This window comes from Saimiri boliviensis, chromosome 10, assembly GCF_048565385.1.
Source record: "Saimiri boliviensis isolate mSaiBol1 chromosome 10, mSaiBol1.pri, whole genome shotgun sequence".
In the NCBI taxonomy this organism is placed as follows: domain Eukaryota; kingdom Metazoa; phylum Chordata; class Mammalia; order Primates; family Cebidae; genus Saimiri; species Saimiri boliviensis.
The window spans coordinates 68,176,750-68,191,963 of record NC_133458.1 but is presented as its reverse complement, the minus strand read 5'-3'; the positions used below and the strand labels follow the sequence as shown (position 1 = coordinate 68,191,963).

The 15,214-nt window shown below is 43.7% G+C and overlaps 1 long non-coding RNA gene across 2 annotated transcripts in view; it reads right to left on the bottom strand.

Annotated features, from left to right (window-relative positions):
* LOC141580086 (uncharacterized) overlaps positions 1-15,128 on the bottom strand; it is an 81,879-nt gene extending 66,751 nt beyond the window's left edge. For both annotated transcript variants that reach the window (XR_012512110.1, XR_012512109.1), the window contains exon 1: positions 14,633-15,128. This is a non-coding gene — a long non-coding RNA (uncharacterized LOC141580086). The remainder of the gene's footprint in view (positions 1-14,632) is intronic.
* Between the last annotated feature and the right edge of the window lie 86 nt (positions 15,129-15,214).

Sequence of the window (15,214 nt, the reverse complement as noted above, 5' to 3'; positions counted from 1 at the left end):
TATACAGCCTATGTCTCTAATCCTTCTCTATTTTAAAACTTCTTGAAGTAGGGATAAGAGTACCTGTGGGTTTATATTGGCCTAATGCTGGTTGTTGTTAATATTTTCCACTGGAGGCAAGGTACTTCCATACAACTTTAAAGTGTGAAGGACCACCGGGCGTGGTGGCTCAAGCCTGTAATCCCAGCACTTTGGGAGGCCGAGGTGGGTGGATCACGAGGTCAAGAGATTGAGACCATCCTGGTCAACATGGTGAAACCCCGTCTCTACTAAAAATACAAAAAATTAGCTGGGCATGGCGGTGCGTGCCTGTAATTCCAGCCGCTCAGGAGGCTGAGGCAGGAGAATTGCCTGAACCCAGGAGGCGGAGGTTGTGGTGAGCCGAGATCGTGCCATTGCACTCCAGCCTGGGTAACAAGAGCGAAACTCCGTCTCAAAAAAAAAAAAAAAAAGTGTGAAGGACCTTGGAAATTGTCTAGTGAAGTCTATCTTCTTTTTTTTTTTCTCCCAGAGAAGGGGTCTTGCAATGTTGCCCAGGTTGGAGTGCTGTGGCTATTCACAGGCAAGATCCCAGTACCGATCAGCACGGGAGTTTTGACCTGCTCTGTTTCCGACCTGGGCCGGTTCACCCCTCCTCAGGCAACCTGGTGGTCCCCTGCTCCCAGGTCACCATATTGATGTTGAACTTGTGCAGACACCTGATCGGCATAGCACACTACAGCCCAGAACTCCCAGACTCAAGAGATCCTTCAGCCTGAGCCTCCTGAGTAGATGAGACTATAGGCATATGCCACTGTGCCCAGAGAAGTCTATCTTCTTATTTAACAAATGAGCAAACTTAAGACGTAAAAAAATTAAGTTATATAAACTGGTTACTCTCCCTTCAGAAATGAAGTTATAAAGACTAGAAAATGTTCTAGGTGGAGATTTGGTATGAAGTAAGAGAGAGAGAGAGAAAATAAGAAATCTGGGTAATATCAGAACCATGAAAGTGCCCAGTATTATCAACTCTTGCTAAATTGCTACAATGCTATGCCTTTTAACATATATCCGAACCCAGAGACTCACCCAAACCACACTGTACATTGCTACCTGACTTATCTTCTAAAAGCAGTGATCTAACCATATCATCCTCTGATGAAAAATCTTGCTAAAAATATTCAAAAATAGGCTGGGCGCAGAGGCTCACTCCTGTAATCCCAGCACTTTGAGAGGACGAGGCAGGCCGAACACCTGAGGATAGGAGTTTGAAACCAGCCTTGTCAACATGGTGAAACCCTGTCTCTACTAAAAATACAAAAATTAGTCAGTCATGGTGGCGCACACCTGTAGTCCGAGCTACTTGGGAGGCTGAGGCAGAAGAATCATTTGAACTCAGGAGGTGGAGGTTGCAGTGAGCCAAGATTGTACCATTGCACTCCAGCCTGGGTGACAGAACGAGATTTCCATCTCAAAAAAAAAAAAAAAAGGCTGGGCTCAGTGGCTCACGCCTATAATCCCAGCACTTTGGGAGGCCAAGGCGGACGGATCACCTGAGGTCAGGAGGGTCAGGAGTTCGAGACCACCTTGGCCAACATGGTGAAACCCCGTCTTAAAAAAAAAAAAAAAAAGGGGAAAGTGGCAGATTCGCCAGCGCAAGGTGCACATTCCTGAGAAGTGGCTGCTGCATCTACACAGGGCATTTAAAATTCATTAAAAAAAAAAAAAAAAAAAGGCTGGGCATGGTGGCTCATGCCTGTAATCTCAGTACTTTGGGAGGCTGAGGCGGGCAGATCACCTGAGGTCAGGAGTTCAAGACCAGCCTGGCCAACATGGTGAAACCCTGTCTTTAAAAAAAAAAAAAAGTCCAGCTGGCTTCTTTGCAGAAATTGACAAACTGATCCTAAAGTGAAGTAAACCTAAAGGGACCCAAAATAGGCCAATCTTAGAAAATGAATAACAAAGTCAGATAACTCATACTTCTCATAACTTTCTCTCTCTCTCTCTCTCTCTCTCTTTCTGTGTGTGTGTGTGTGTGTGTGTGTGTGTGTGTGTTTCTCTCTCTCTCTTTGAGACAGGGTTTCACTCTGCTGTCCAGGCAGGAATGCAGTGGCACAATCACAGCTCACTGTAGCCTCAACCTATGAAACTCAAGTGATCTTCCCACCTCAGCCTCCCAAGTAGCTGGGACTATAGGCACACACCACCATGCCTGGCTAATCTTTTGGTACCTTTTTTTAGAGATGGGTTTTCACCATGTTGCCCAAGCTGGTCTCGAACTCCTGGACTCAAGTGCTCTGCCTGCCTTGGTCTCCCAAAGTGCTGGGATCTCACTTTCAAACTTACTACAAAACTGCAACAGTCAAGACAGTGTAATTGTGGCATAAAGATAGACATATAGACCAAAATAATAGAATTGAGAGGCCAAAAATAAACCCAAACATATACAGTTAATTGATTTTTTAAAATGGTGTCAGATGATTCACTGGGGGGAAAAGTGTTTTCAACAAATGTTGCTGAAACAACTGGATCTACCAGCAAAATAATAAAATGGAGTTGATTTCCTGTTTTATTTCACTATGGTCTGGGAGAGCACTTGACATAATTTCAATTTTCTTAAATTTATTGAGACTTGTTTTGTGGCCTATCATATGGTCTATCTTGGAGAAAGTTCCACGTGCTGATGAATAGAATGTATATTCTGCAGTTGCAAGGTAGAATGTTCTTTAAATATCTTTTAAGTCTGTTTGTTCTAGAATACAGTTTAAGTCTTTTGTTTCTTTGTTAATTTTCTGTCTTGATGACCTGTCTAGTGCTGTCAGAGGAGTATTGACAGCCCCCAATATTATTGTGTTGCTGTCTATCTCATTTTTTAGGTCTAGTAGTAATTGTTTTATAACAATTTGGAAACTCCAGTATAAGGTGCATATATATTTAGGATTGTGATATTTTCCTGCTGGACAGGCATTTGATCATTATATCTCTTTTTGTCTTTTTAAACTGCTGTTGTTTTAAAGTTTGTTTTGTCTGATATAAGAATAGCTACTCCTGCTCACTTTTGGTGTCCATTTGCATGGCGTATCTTTACCCAACCCTTTACCTTAAGTTTATGTGAATCCTTATCTTTTAGGTGAGTCTTTTGAAGGCAGCAGATGGTTGGTGAATTCTTACCCATTCTGCAATTCTGTATCTTTTAAGTGGAGCATTTAGGCCACTTACATTCAATGTTAGTGGCTAATTCTCTCAACATTTGTTTGTCTGAAGAAGAGTATGTTTAGTTCATTTATGAAGCTTAGTTTCACTGGATGCAGAATTCCTTGCTGATAAATGTTGTTTAAGGAGGCCGAAGATAGGGCCCCAATCCCTTCTAGCTTGTAGAGTTTCCGCTGAGAAATCTGCTGTTAATCTAATAGGTTTCCTTTATAGTTTACCTGGCGCTTTTGTCTCACAGATCTTAAGATTCTTTCCTCTGCTTTGTTTTTAGATAACCTGATGACAATGTGCCTAGGTGATGATCTTTTTGTGATGAATTCCCCAGATGTTCTTTGAGATTCTTGTATTTGAATGTCTAGTTCTCTAGCAAGGCCAGAGAAGTTTTCCTTGATTATTCCTCTAAATGTTTTCCAAACTTTTAGATTTTTCTTCTTCCTCAGGAATGCCAATTATTCTTAGGTTTGGTCACTTAACATAATCCCAAACTTCTTGGAGGCTTTGTTAATTTTTTCTTATTCTTTTTTATCTTTGTTGGATTGGGTGAATTCAAAAACCTCATCTTTGAGCTCTGAAGTTCTTTCTTCTGCTTGCTCAATTCTACTGCTGAGAGTTTCCAGAACATCTTTCATTTCTCTAAGTGCATCCTTTATTTCCTGAAGTTGTAATTGTTTTTTATTTATGCTATTTCACTGAAGGTTTCTCCCCTCATTTCTTGTATCATTTTTTTTATTTCCTTAAATTGGACTTTACCTTTCTCTGGTGCCTTCTTGATTAGCTCAATAACTGACCTTATGAATTCTTTTTCAGGTAAACCAGGGATTTCTTCTTGGTTTGGATCCATTGCTGGTGAGCTAGTGTGATTTTTTGAGGGTGTTAAAGAACCTCATTTTGTCATATTGCCAGAATTGGTTTTTGGGGTTCTTCTGATTTGGGTAGGCTATGTCAGAGGGAAGATCTAGAGCTCAAGGCTGCTGTTCAGATTCTTTTTTCCCACAGGGTGTTTCCCTGATGTAGTACTGTCCGCCTTTCCCTAGGCATGTGGCTTCCTGAGAGTCAAGCTATAGTGATTGTTTCTCTCTTCTGAATCTAGCCACCCAGCAGGTCTACCATGCTATGGGCTGGTACTGGGGGTGGTCTGCGTAGTGTTCTATGATGTGAACTGTCTGCAGGTCTCTCAGCCACCCATACCAGCACCTGCTCCAGTAGAGGTGGCAGGGGGGTAAAATGGACTCTGCGAGGGTCCTTAGTTCTGGTTGTTTAATGCACTATTTTTATGTTGGTTGGTCTCCTGCGAGGAGGTGGTGCTTTCAAGAAAGCATCAACTGTGGTAGTACAGGGAGTATCTGGCAGTGGGTGGGGCCCTAGAACTCCTAATAATATATGCCCTTTGCCTTCAGCTACTAGGGTGGGTAAAGAAGAACCATCAGATGGGGGTACAGCTAGGCTTCTCTGAGCTCAGACTCTCCTTGGGTGGAGTTTGCTGTGGCTTACGTGGGGGAAGGGGGTGTGGTTCCCAAGTCAATAAAGTTATGTTCCCAGGAGAATTATGGCTGTCTCTGCTGTGTCCTGCACATTGTTGCGGGAAGTGGGGGAAAACCGATAGTTATCAGCCTCACCCAACTCCAACACAACCCAGAAGGCCTATCTCACTCTCACCGTGACCTCCCACAATGAAGACTGCTTAATTCTTATATTTGTCTATTGTGATATCTATATTGTCTTGATCGAACTATATTATGAAAATCTGGCTTTAAATGGATGTTGGAAAAAATAAAAAATTTTAATAACTTTTTCAGATAATTAAGGACATTCTTTTTTACAAGTGACAGTGTCTCAAAGGTTGGCTGAAATATAGAATCTGAATTCATATCAATGAGCTTTTCATACTCTGTCATATGAAAATTCATTGGTTTAATTTGTCCTCTCTCTCTCTCTCTCTCTCTCTCTCTCTCTCTCTGTGTGTGTGTGTGTGTGTGTGTGTGTGTGTGTGTGTGTGTGTGTTTAAGACAGAGTCATGCTTGTCACCCAGCCTGGGGTGCAGTGGTGCAATCTCAGCTCACTGCAACCTCAACCTCCTGGGTTCAGGGTTCAAGAGATTCTCCTGCCTCAGCCTTCCGAGTAGCTAATTTGTGTGTGTGTGTGTGTGTGTGTGTGTGTGTGTGTGTGTGTATTTTTAGTAGTGATGGAGTTTCACCATGTTGGCCAAGCTAGTCTCAAACTCCTGACCTCAACTGATCCACCCACCTCGGGCTCCCAAAGTGCTGGGATTACAGGCGTAAGCCATCATGCCCAGCACTTTAACTGTACTTCGAATGTATTTTGTAATGTCTGCATTGATCATTTGAAAATAGTTTCTGTTCTTTGCTTTTTCTTTTTCTTTTATTTCATTCTATCTCCTGGAGAAAATCCTGTTTCATTGAATTATGCCAGGCGTCCCCAGACTTTTTACACAGGGGGCCAGTTCACTGTCCCTCAGACTGTTGGAGGGCCACCACATACTGTGCTCCTCTCACTGACCACCAATGAAAGAGGTGCCCCTTCCTGAAGTGCGGTGGGGGACCGGATAAATGGCCTCAGGGGGCCGTATGCGGCCCGCGGGCAGTAGTTTGGGGATGCCTGAATTATGCAAATCTTCCATGTGTTGACATATTTCATTATCTAAAATCCATTTGTTACTAACATTTTTTCTGTAGAAAAGTCTCAAGAGTTGGAGAGCTGTCAAGTTCACAGTGGTAGATAAAAGTTTTCCAAAATTCAGTTTTTATTTAAAAGGTTGAAATTTATCATTGACAATAAATACTAACAGTTGTTTTCTTTGAAGGGACAGAGTGACTTTGTTCATTTTCAAGAAAATGTCAAATACTCAAATCTGAATTGCCATAATTTGTCATTTGTTTTTTCAAGAAAAAAAATGTTAAGTTGTGAAAAGAGCAGCTACTTAAAATTACATGTACTTGAGAAAGAAAAGAAACTTTGTATGTGAGAAAGATGAGCCCTTTTAAATGATCAGGACTAGAAGGGCACTGGAATGAAACAGCAGTCAAATCTCACTCTAACTGTAAGCTAAAAACCACCTCTTTTTTTTTTTTTTTTTGACAGAGTTCCACTCTTGTTGTCCAGGCTGGAGCGCAATGGTGTGCTCGGCTCACTGCAAGCTCTGCCTCCCTAGTTCAAGTGAGTCTACTGCCTCAGCCTTCTGAGTATCTGGGATTACAGATGCATGACACCACACCAGGCTAATCTTTGTATTTTTAGTAGACATATGGTTTCACCATGTTGGTCAGGGTGGTCTAGAACTCCTGACCTCATGATACACCTGCCTCAGCCTCCGAAAGTGCTGGGATTACGGGCATGAGCCACCACGCCTGGCCAAAAATACATCTTGAAGCCACTTGCTATGTGCATTTTCTTGACTAACTGGTGCCAAGTAGTCATAAAATGCCATCTGTTGGACACCATAACTCCTACTCTATTATCCTACAATGTTTAGCCAATCATTAATCAATGTTATTTCTGTAAGACAGTGAAACTTCCTGGCTTCCTGAAAAACAACTTTTGTAATCACCCCTTTCTCCTGATTCATCTTTTTTTCTTTTCTTTTCTTTTCTTTTCTTTCTTTCTTTCTTTTTTTTTTTTTTTAAGATGGAGTTTCACTCTTGTTACCCAGGCTGGAGTGCAATGGTGTGATCTTGGCTCACGGTAAACTCCGCCTCCTGGGTTCAGGCAATTCTCCTGCCTCAGCCTCCTGAGTAGCTGGGATTACAGGCACGTGCCACCATGCCCAGCTAATTTTTTTGTATTTTTAGTAGAGACGGGGTTTCACCATGTTGACAAGGATGGTCTCGATCTCTTGACCTCGTGATCCACCCACCTCAGCCTCCCAAAGTGCTAGGATTACAGGCTTGAGCCACCGCGCCCAGCCACATCTTTTTTCTTTTAAAACTTCAGCCTCTTCCTTGTTATCCACAGCATAGCCCAAAGCAACTTAGAGGTATGTCCCTGGCAGCTGTCCTCAACTTTCACCAAAATATATCCTCTATGTTAATTTTGCCTCAGTTTCTTCTTTTAGGTTGACATACCCAATGGTTGAAATTTAATAAAATTAATGTTCAACTAGGAGGATCCAAGATAGCTGAATAGGAACAGCTCCAGAGTGCAGTTCCCAGCAAGAACAATGCAGAGGGTGAGTGCCCACTACATTTCCAAACAAATTTTCACTGCCCACAACCAGGAGATTCCTGGCTGAAAAGCACCATGAGTTTTCAGCACAGTGGTTTCAGCTGGTGCCGGGTTGGCAGAAACTCACACAAATCTGGGCTCCCGTTTCAACTGGCTCCTAGAATGCCGGGAGACAGAGCCACCCATTCAACTGAAATGGAGCAGACAGAGACAGGGAGCCAGGTGATCTGGCTCAGTGGGTACCACCCCCACAAAAGAAGCAATCTGAAACACTCTGAACTGAGAGTTTTGCAGCAAGGGCAGCTGTTCCCAGGATGGTCCAGCTTAGTGGGTGGAAGTGTAACCGCCACTACCGAGGCAGTCCACACAGCAGCTGGGCAGAGCCTGCGGCAGCTCAGCAATGCCTCTGCTGGCAGACTGCAACTAGACTACTCCATGTGGGGCAGGGCTTCTAGGAAAAAAGGCAGCAGCATGACAGGAACTTATAAATAAAGCCAACCTTCCTAGGACAGAGCACCTGGGAAAAGAGGCGGTTATGTGTTCCGCTGCAGCAGACTTAAAAGTACCTGCCCAGCAGCTCTGCATGGGACAACAGAGCTCCCAGCACAGCACTTGAGCTCCTATAAGGGACAGACTGTCTCTTCAAGCAGCTCCCCAAACCCTACATACCCAAGAGACACCTCATAAAGGAGAGCTCAGGCTGACATCTGGCAGGTACCCTTCTGAGATGAAGATAACAGAAGAAGAAACCGGCAGCAACCCTTGCTGTTCTGCAGCCCCCGTGGGTGATCCCCAGGCAAGCAGGGTCTGGAGTGGACCTCCAGCAGTCCTGCAGCAGAGGGGCCTGACTATTAGAAGGAAAACCGAGAAACAGAAAGAAATAACTTCATTATCAACAAAAAGCACATCCACTCAGAGATCCCATCTGAAAGTCACCAACCACAAAGACCACAGGTAGATAAAGCCACTAAGATGGGAAGAAACCAGTGCAAAAAGGACAAAAACACCAAAAACCAGAATGCCTCTCCTCCTCCAAAGGATCACAACTCCTCACCAGCTACAGATCAAAGATGGATGGAGAATGAATCTGATGAATTTACAGAAACAGGCTTCAGGAGGAGGGTAATAACAAACTTCTCAGAGCTAAAAGAACATGTGCTAATCCAATACAAAGTAACTAAGAACCTAGAAAAAAGGTTAGATGAGATGCTAACTAGAATAAACAGCTTAGAGAAGAATATAAATGACTTAATAGAGCTGAAAACACAGCACGAGAACTTTGCGAAACATACACAAGTTTCAATAGCTGAATCAACCAAGCAGAAGAAAGGATATCAGAGATTGAAGATCAGCTCAATGAAATAAGAAAGAAAGAATAGAGAAAAAAGAGTGAAAAGAAATGAACAAAGCTTCCAAGAAATATGGGATTATGTCAAAAGACCTAAGCTACATTTGATAGGTGTACCTGAAAGAGATGAAGAGAATGAATCCAAGTTGGAAAACAATCTTCAGGATATTATCCAGGAAAACTTCCCCAACCTAGCAAGCAATGCCACGATTCAAGACCACCACAAAGATATTCCTTAAGAAGAGCAACCCTAAGGCGCATAACCATCAGATTCACCAGGGTTGAAAAGAAGGAAAAAATGCTAATGGCAGCCAGAGAGAAACGTCAGGTTGCCCACAAAAGGGAAGCCCATCAGACTCACAGCGGATCTCTCCGCAGAAACCCTACAAGCCAGAAGAGAGTGGGGGTCGATATTCAACATCCTTAAAGAAAAGAACTTTCAACCTAGAATTTCATATCCAGCCAAACTAAGATTCATAAGCGAAGGAGAAAGAAAATCCCTTATGGACAAGCAATTGCTGAGAGATTTCGTCACCACCAGGCCTGCCTTACAAGAGCTCCTTAAAGAAGCACTAAACAAGGAATGGAATAACCAGTACCAGCCACTCCAAAAACATACCAAATGGTAAAGACCATCGACACAATGAAAAAAATGCATCAACTAATGGGCAAAACATCCAGCTAGCATCAAAATGGCAGGATCAAATTCATAAATAACAATATTAACCTTAAATGTAAATGGGAGCTGGGTGCGGTGGCTCACACCGGTAATTCCAGCACTTTGGGAGGTTGAGGTAGGAGGATGACGAGGTCAGGTGTTCAAGACCAGCCTGACCAACATAGTGAAACCCTGTCTCTACTTAAAAATCCAAAAGTTAGCCAGGCATGGTGGCACACACCTGTAATTCCAGGTACTTGGAAGCCTAAGGCATAAGAATTGCTTGAACGCAGGAGGTGGAGGTTGCGATGAGCCGAGAATGTGCCATTGCACTCCAGCCTGGGTGACAGAGCAAGACTCTGTCTCAAAAAAAAAAAAAAAAAAAAAAAGATGTAAATGGGACAAATGCCATAATCAAAAGACAGACTGGCAAATTGGATAAAAAGTCGAGACCCATTGTGCCGTATTCAGGAAACCCATCTCATGTGCAAGGACACACATAGGCTTAAAACAAAGGGATGGAGGAAGATTTATCAAGCAAACGGAGAGCAGAAAAAAGCAGGAGTAACAATCCTAGTCTCTGATAAAATGGACTTTAAACCAACAAAGATCAAAAGAGACAAAGAAGGGCATTACATATGGTAAAAGGATCAATGCATCAAGAAGAGCTAACAATCCTAAATATATATGCACCCAATACAGAAGCACCAAAAGAAACAAACAAACAAACAAACAAACAAACAAAAAACTTCAGGCCAATATCCATGATGAACATCGATGCAAAAATCTTCAATAAAATACTGGAAAACTGATTGCAACAGCACATCAAAAAGCTTACCCAAAATGATCAAGTAGGCTTCATTCCAGAGATGCAAGGCTGGTTCAACATATGCAAGTCTATAAACGTAAACCACCGCATAAACAGAACCAAAGACAAAAACCACGTGATTATCTCAACAGATGCAGAGAAGGCCATTGACAAAATTCAACAGCGCTTTATGCTAAAAACTCTCAATAAACTAGGTATCAAAGGAACATATCTCAAAATAATAAAAGCTATTTATGACACACCTACAGCCAATATCATACTGAATGGGCAAAAACTGGAAGAATTCCCTTTGAAATCTGGCACTAGACAAGGATGCCCTCTCTCACCACTTGTATTCAATACAGTATTGGAAGTTCTAGCCAGAGCAATTAGACAAGAAAAAAAAAAATAAAGAGTTTTCAATTAGGAAAAAAGGAAGTCCAGCTGTCTCTATTTGCAAGATGACATGATTGTATATTTAGAAAACCCAATCATCTCAGCTCAAAATCACCTTAAATTGATAAGTAACTTCAGCAAAGTCTCAGAATACAAAATCAATGTGCAGAAATCACAAGCATTTCTATACACCAATAACAGACTAACAGAGAGCCAAATCATGAGCAAACATCCATTCACAATTGCTACAAAGAGAATAAAATACCTAGGAATACAACTAACAAAGGATGTAAAGTACCTCTTCAAGGAGAAGTACAAACCACTGCTCAACGAAATAAGAGAAGACACAAACAAATGGAGAAACATTCCATGCTCATGGTTAGGAAGAATCAATATGATGAAAATGGCCATACTGCCCAAAGTAACTTATAGATTCAATGCTATCCCCATAAAGCTATCAATGACCTTCTTCACAGAACTGGAAAAAAACACCTTAAACTTCATATGGAACCAAAGGAGAGCCTACATAGCCAAGACAATCCTAAGCAAAGAACAAAGCGGGAGACATCACGTTGCCTAATTTCAAACTATACTACAAGGCTACAGTAATCAAAACAACATAGTACTGGTACCAGAACAGAGATATAAACCAATGGAACAGAACAGAGGCCCTGGAGGCAATGCCGCACATTTACAATCATCTGATCTTTGATAAACCTGACAAAAACAAGCAATGGGGAAAGGATTCCCTATTTAATAAATGGTGTTGGGAAAAACTGGCTAGCAGTGTGCAGAAAGCAGAAACTGGACCCCTTCCTGACACCTTACACTAAAATTAACTCCAGATGGATTAAAGACTTAAACATAAGACCTAACACCATAAAAACCCTAGAAGAAAACCTAGGCAAAACCATCAGTATATAGGCATAGGCAAGGACTTCATGACCAAAACACCAAAAGCATTGGCAACAAAAGCCAAAATAGACAAATAGGACCTAATTAAACTCCAGAGCTTCTGTACAGCAAAAGAAACAATCATTAGAGTGAACCAGTGACCAATAGAATGGGAAAAAATTTTTGCAATCTACCCATCTGACAAAGGGCTAATATCCAGAATCTACAAAGAACTAAAACAGATTTACAAGAAAAAAACAAACAAACCCATCCAAAAGTGGGAGAAGGATATAACAAATACTTTTCAAAAGAAAACATATATGAGGCCAACAAACATATGAAAAAATGCTTATCATCACTGATTATTAGAGAAATGCAAATCAAAACCATATTGAGATACCATCTCATGCCAGTTAGAATGGTGATCATTAAAAAATCTGGAGACAACAGATGCTGGAGAGGATGTGGAGAAATAGGAACACTTTTACACTGTTGGTGGGAGTGTAAACCAGTTCAATCATTGTGGAAGACAGTGTGGTGCTTCCTCAAGGACCTAGAAATAGAAATTCCATTTGACCCAGCAATCCCATTAGTGGGTATATACCCAAAGGATTATAAATCATTCTATTATAAAGACACATGCATATGTATGTTCACTGTGGCACTGTTTACAATAGTAAAGACCTGGAACCAATGCAAATGCCCATTGGCGATAGACTGGACAAGGAATATGTGGCACACCATGGAATACTATGCAGCCATAAAAAATGATTAGTTTGTGTCCTTTGTAGGGGCATGGATGAATCTGGAAACCATAATTCTCAGTAAACTGACACAAGAACAGAAAATCAAACACCACATGTCCTCACTCATAGGTGGGTGTTGAACAATGAGAACACAGGGACACAGGGAGGGGAGCATCACACACTGGGGTTGGTTGGTGTGGGTGGGTGGAGTAAGGGATGGACAGTGGTGGGGTGGGGAGGTTGGGGAGGGATAACATAGGGAGAAACGCCAGATGTAGGTGATGGGGGATGAAGGTAGCAAATCACATTGCCACGTATGTACCTATGCAACAATCCTGCATGATCTGCACAGGTACCCTAGAACCTAAAGTACAATTAAAAACAAACAACAAAAATTAATGTTCACAATTTCATTGGCATTAAGCGAAATAGGGTCCCCCCAACCAACAAGTATGGGAGGAGTTTGGTGCTACTGCCTTTCATTTGTATGCTAAGGCCCCAGAAGTTTTATTCACCATTGATTTTGCACCATTAGTGTAAATTCCAGCAGTAAAAAAGCAAATAACAGCATTGTTATAAACAGCTGTGATGTTGAAGACTCTTTGAAAGAGTCTCAGGGGCCTCTAGGTGGCCATGGATCATGCTTGGAGAATTGCTGTGATATGTGTTAGGATAAACACAGAATATAAAAAGACATGGCCGGGCGTGGTGGCTCATGCCTGTAATCCCAGCCCTTTGGGAGGCAGAGGCAGGTGGATCAGGAGGTCAGGAGATAAAGACCATCTGGACCAATGTGGTGAAACCCTGTCTCTACTAAAAATTCAAAAAAATTAGCTGGGCATGGCAACGCACACCTGTAGTCCCAGCTACTCGGGAGTCTGAGGCAGGAGAATTGCTTGAACCCAGGAGGCCGAGATTGCACCACTGCACTACAGCCTAGGCGACAGTGGGAGACTGTCTCAAAACAAAAACAAAAACATTATGTTCTCAATTTCATCTTCTAATAGAGGAAACCCGTGGAGATGATTACAACGTAGCTTTAGTGACCCAAGAAGTGGTAGCAGTGTGGAGGATAAATTAGACGTGCTTTATTTCTTTCCTTTTTTTTTTTTTTTTGAGATGGGGTCTCACTATGTTGCCCAGGCTGGAGTGCAGTGGCTATTCACTGGCGAGATCCCACTACTGATTAGCAGCCGAGTTTTGACCTGCTCCGTTTCTGACCTGGGCCGGTTCACCCCTCCTTAGGCAACCTGGTGGTCCCCTGCTACCGGGAGGTCACCATATTGGTGTTGAACTTAGTTGGGACACCTGATCGGTATAGCACACTACAGCCCAGAACTCCTGGGCTCAAGCGATCCTCCCACCTCAGCCTCTAGAGTAGCTGGGACTAGCGGCACGTGCCACCAGGCTCAGTTCTTTTTTTTTTTTTTTTTCAGACGGAGTCTCGCGCCCAGGCTGGAGTGCAATGGCAAGATCTCGGCTCACCTCAACCTCCACCTCCCGGGTTCAAAGCGATTCTCCTGCCTCAGCGTCCCTAGTAGATGGGATTAAAGGCATGAGCCACCACGCCTGGCTAATTTTGTAGTTTTAGTAGAGACGGGGTTTCTCCACATTGGTTAGACTGGTCTCAAATTCCCGACCTCAGGTGATCCGCCCATCTCAGCCTCCCAAAGTGCTGGGATTACAGGAGTGAGCCACCGCGCAGGTTAGACATGCTTTAAAGTAAGAAGACCAAATAGGATATCATAGAAGCAATCCAGGCAAGCGATGATGGGGCCTTGCCTAAGGCGGTGGCAACAGGAAGGGTGAAACTTTTGAGGTGGTGGAATGACAGGATCTGACGACTGATTAGACGTGAAGCATGGAGAAGAAGGGCCACAGTGTGCACAGCGATGCCTTTTCTTCACAGGCATTATAGGAGGGGCAGGTAGATAGGAGGAGACAACGGGTTTAGTTTCGGATTTACTGACTCTGGGATGAATGTCAGATCGCTAGGTGGCAGGCAACTGAGTATTCCTCCTCATCCAACCAGGAGGGCCTTGCAGTTTTGTCTCATTCACCACTCTTACTTCCTAGCTTAGCACAAAACCTAGTTCTTCACATTGAATAAATCAATGAATCTGGTCAGGTGCTCCTGTGAGTGATCTGGAAGGAGTTAAATTTTGGTCGTTGTGGGAGACGCGTCTGTGAAGCCCTACGAGCGGAGGCGGACTGCGGCGGCAAGACCGAACTCAGCTTCAGAACCCTCCCGCCGCGAAACCTTCAGAGTCAGCGGCGTCTTTGCGGAATGGTGCCTCAAAATGGCTCGCGACGTCCTATAACATCTACATTTATTTTGGAAAACTTGTTTTCGTAAAACCCAGCATGCCTAGTCACCAAAATTTGTTAACTTTACGGCGGCATATTAATACCTGTCAGGTTGGTTTTAATTGGGGCGGGACGGGGCGGACCTCACCATCCCACCCTTCGGTATGTGGCCGGCGTCTTCACGACCTCGCTTTTCACAACCCCGGTCCCCGAGGGCTTATCTGCGGCTGTCGGAGTCCACAGGACGTAGCCCCAGAGCAGGGTGACGTGCCACTGTTCCCTGCGGCCAGACAGGGGGCGGTGCTCACGCCCCCAGCCCCGCTGACGCGACATAGGCCGAGATCACCTCAGAGGCTCGCGGTGCAATCACAGAGCGCGCCGCTGCCTGTCGAGCTCGCTCTGAGATCCCTCCGCCCAGCGACTCCAGCACCGTGTCCTAGCGCCCCACACCCGGGCAAACAGAACCGGGTTGCCTGCGATTCTCAGGGACTGATCGCCTCTTCAGCTACGTTCTCCTCTTGCCCTGTACCACTGTGCGACAGGCGCAGCCCGCTTCTTCAGGTCCCCTTTCCCGCGCAAGAACACTGCCAAATCACAGTGTTATTTAGGGGCGTGGCCAGCGACAGACCCCGCCCCGTTCTGTGACGCACACAGTGGCGCGCGTGGGACCCGAGGGCTGGGGCTGG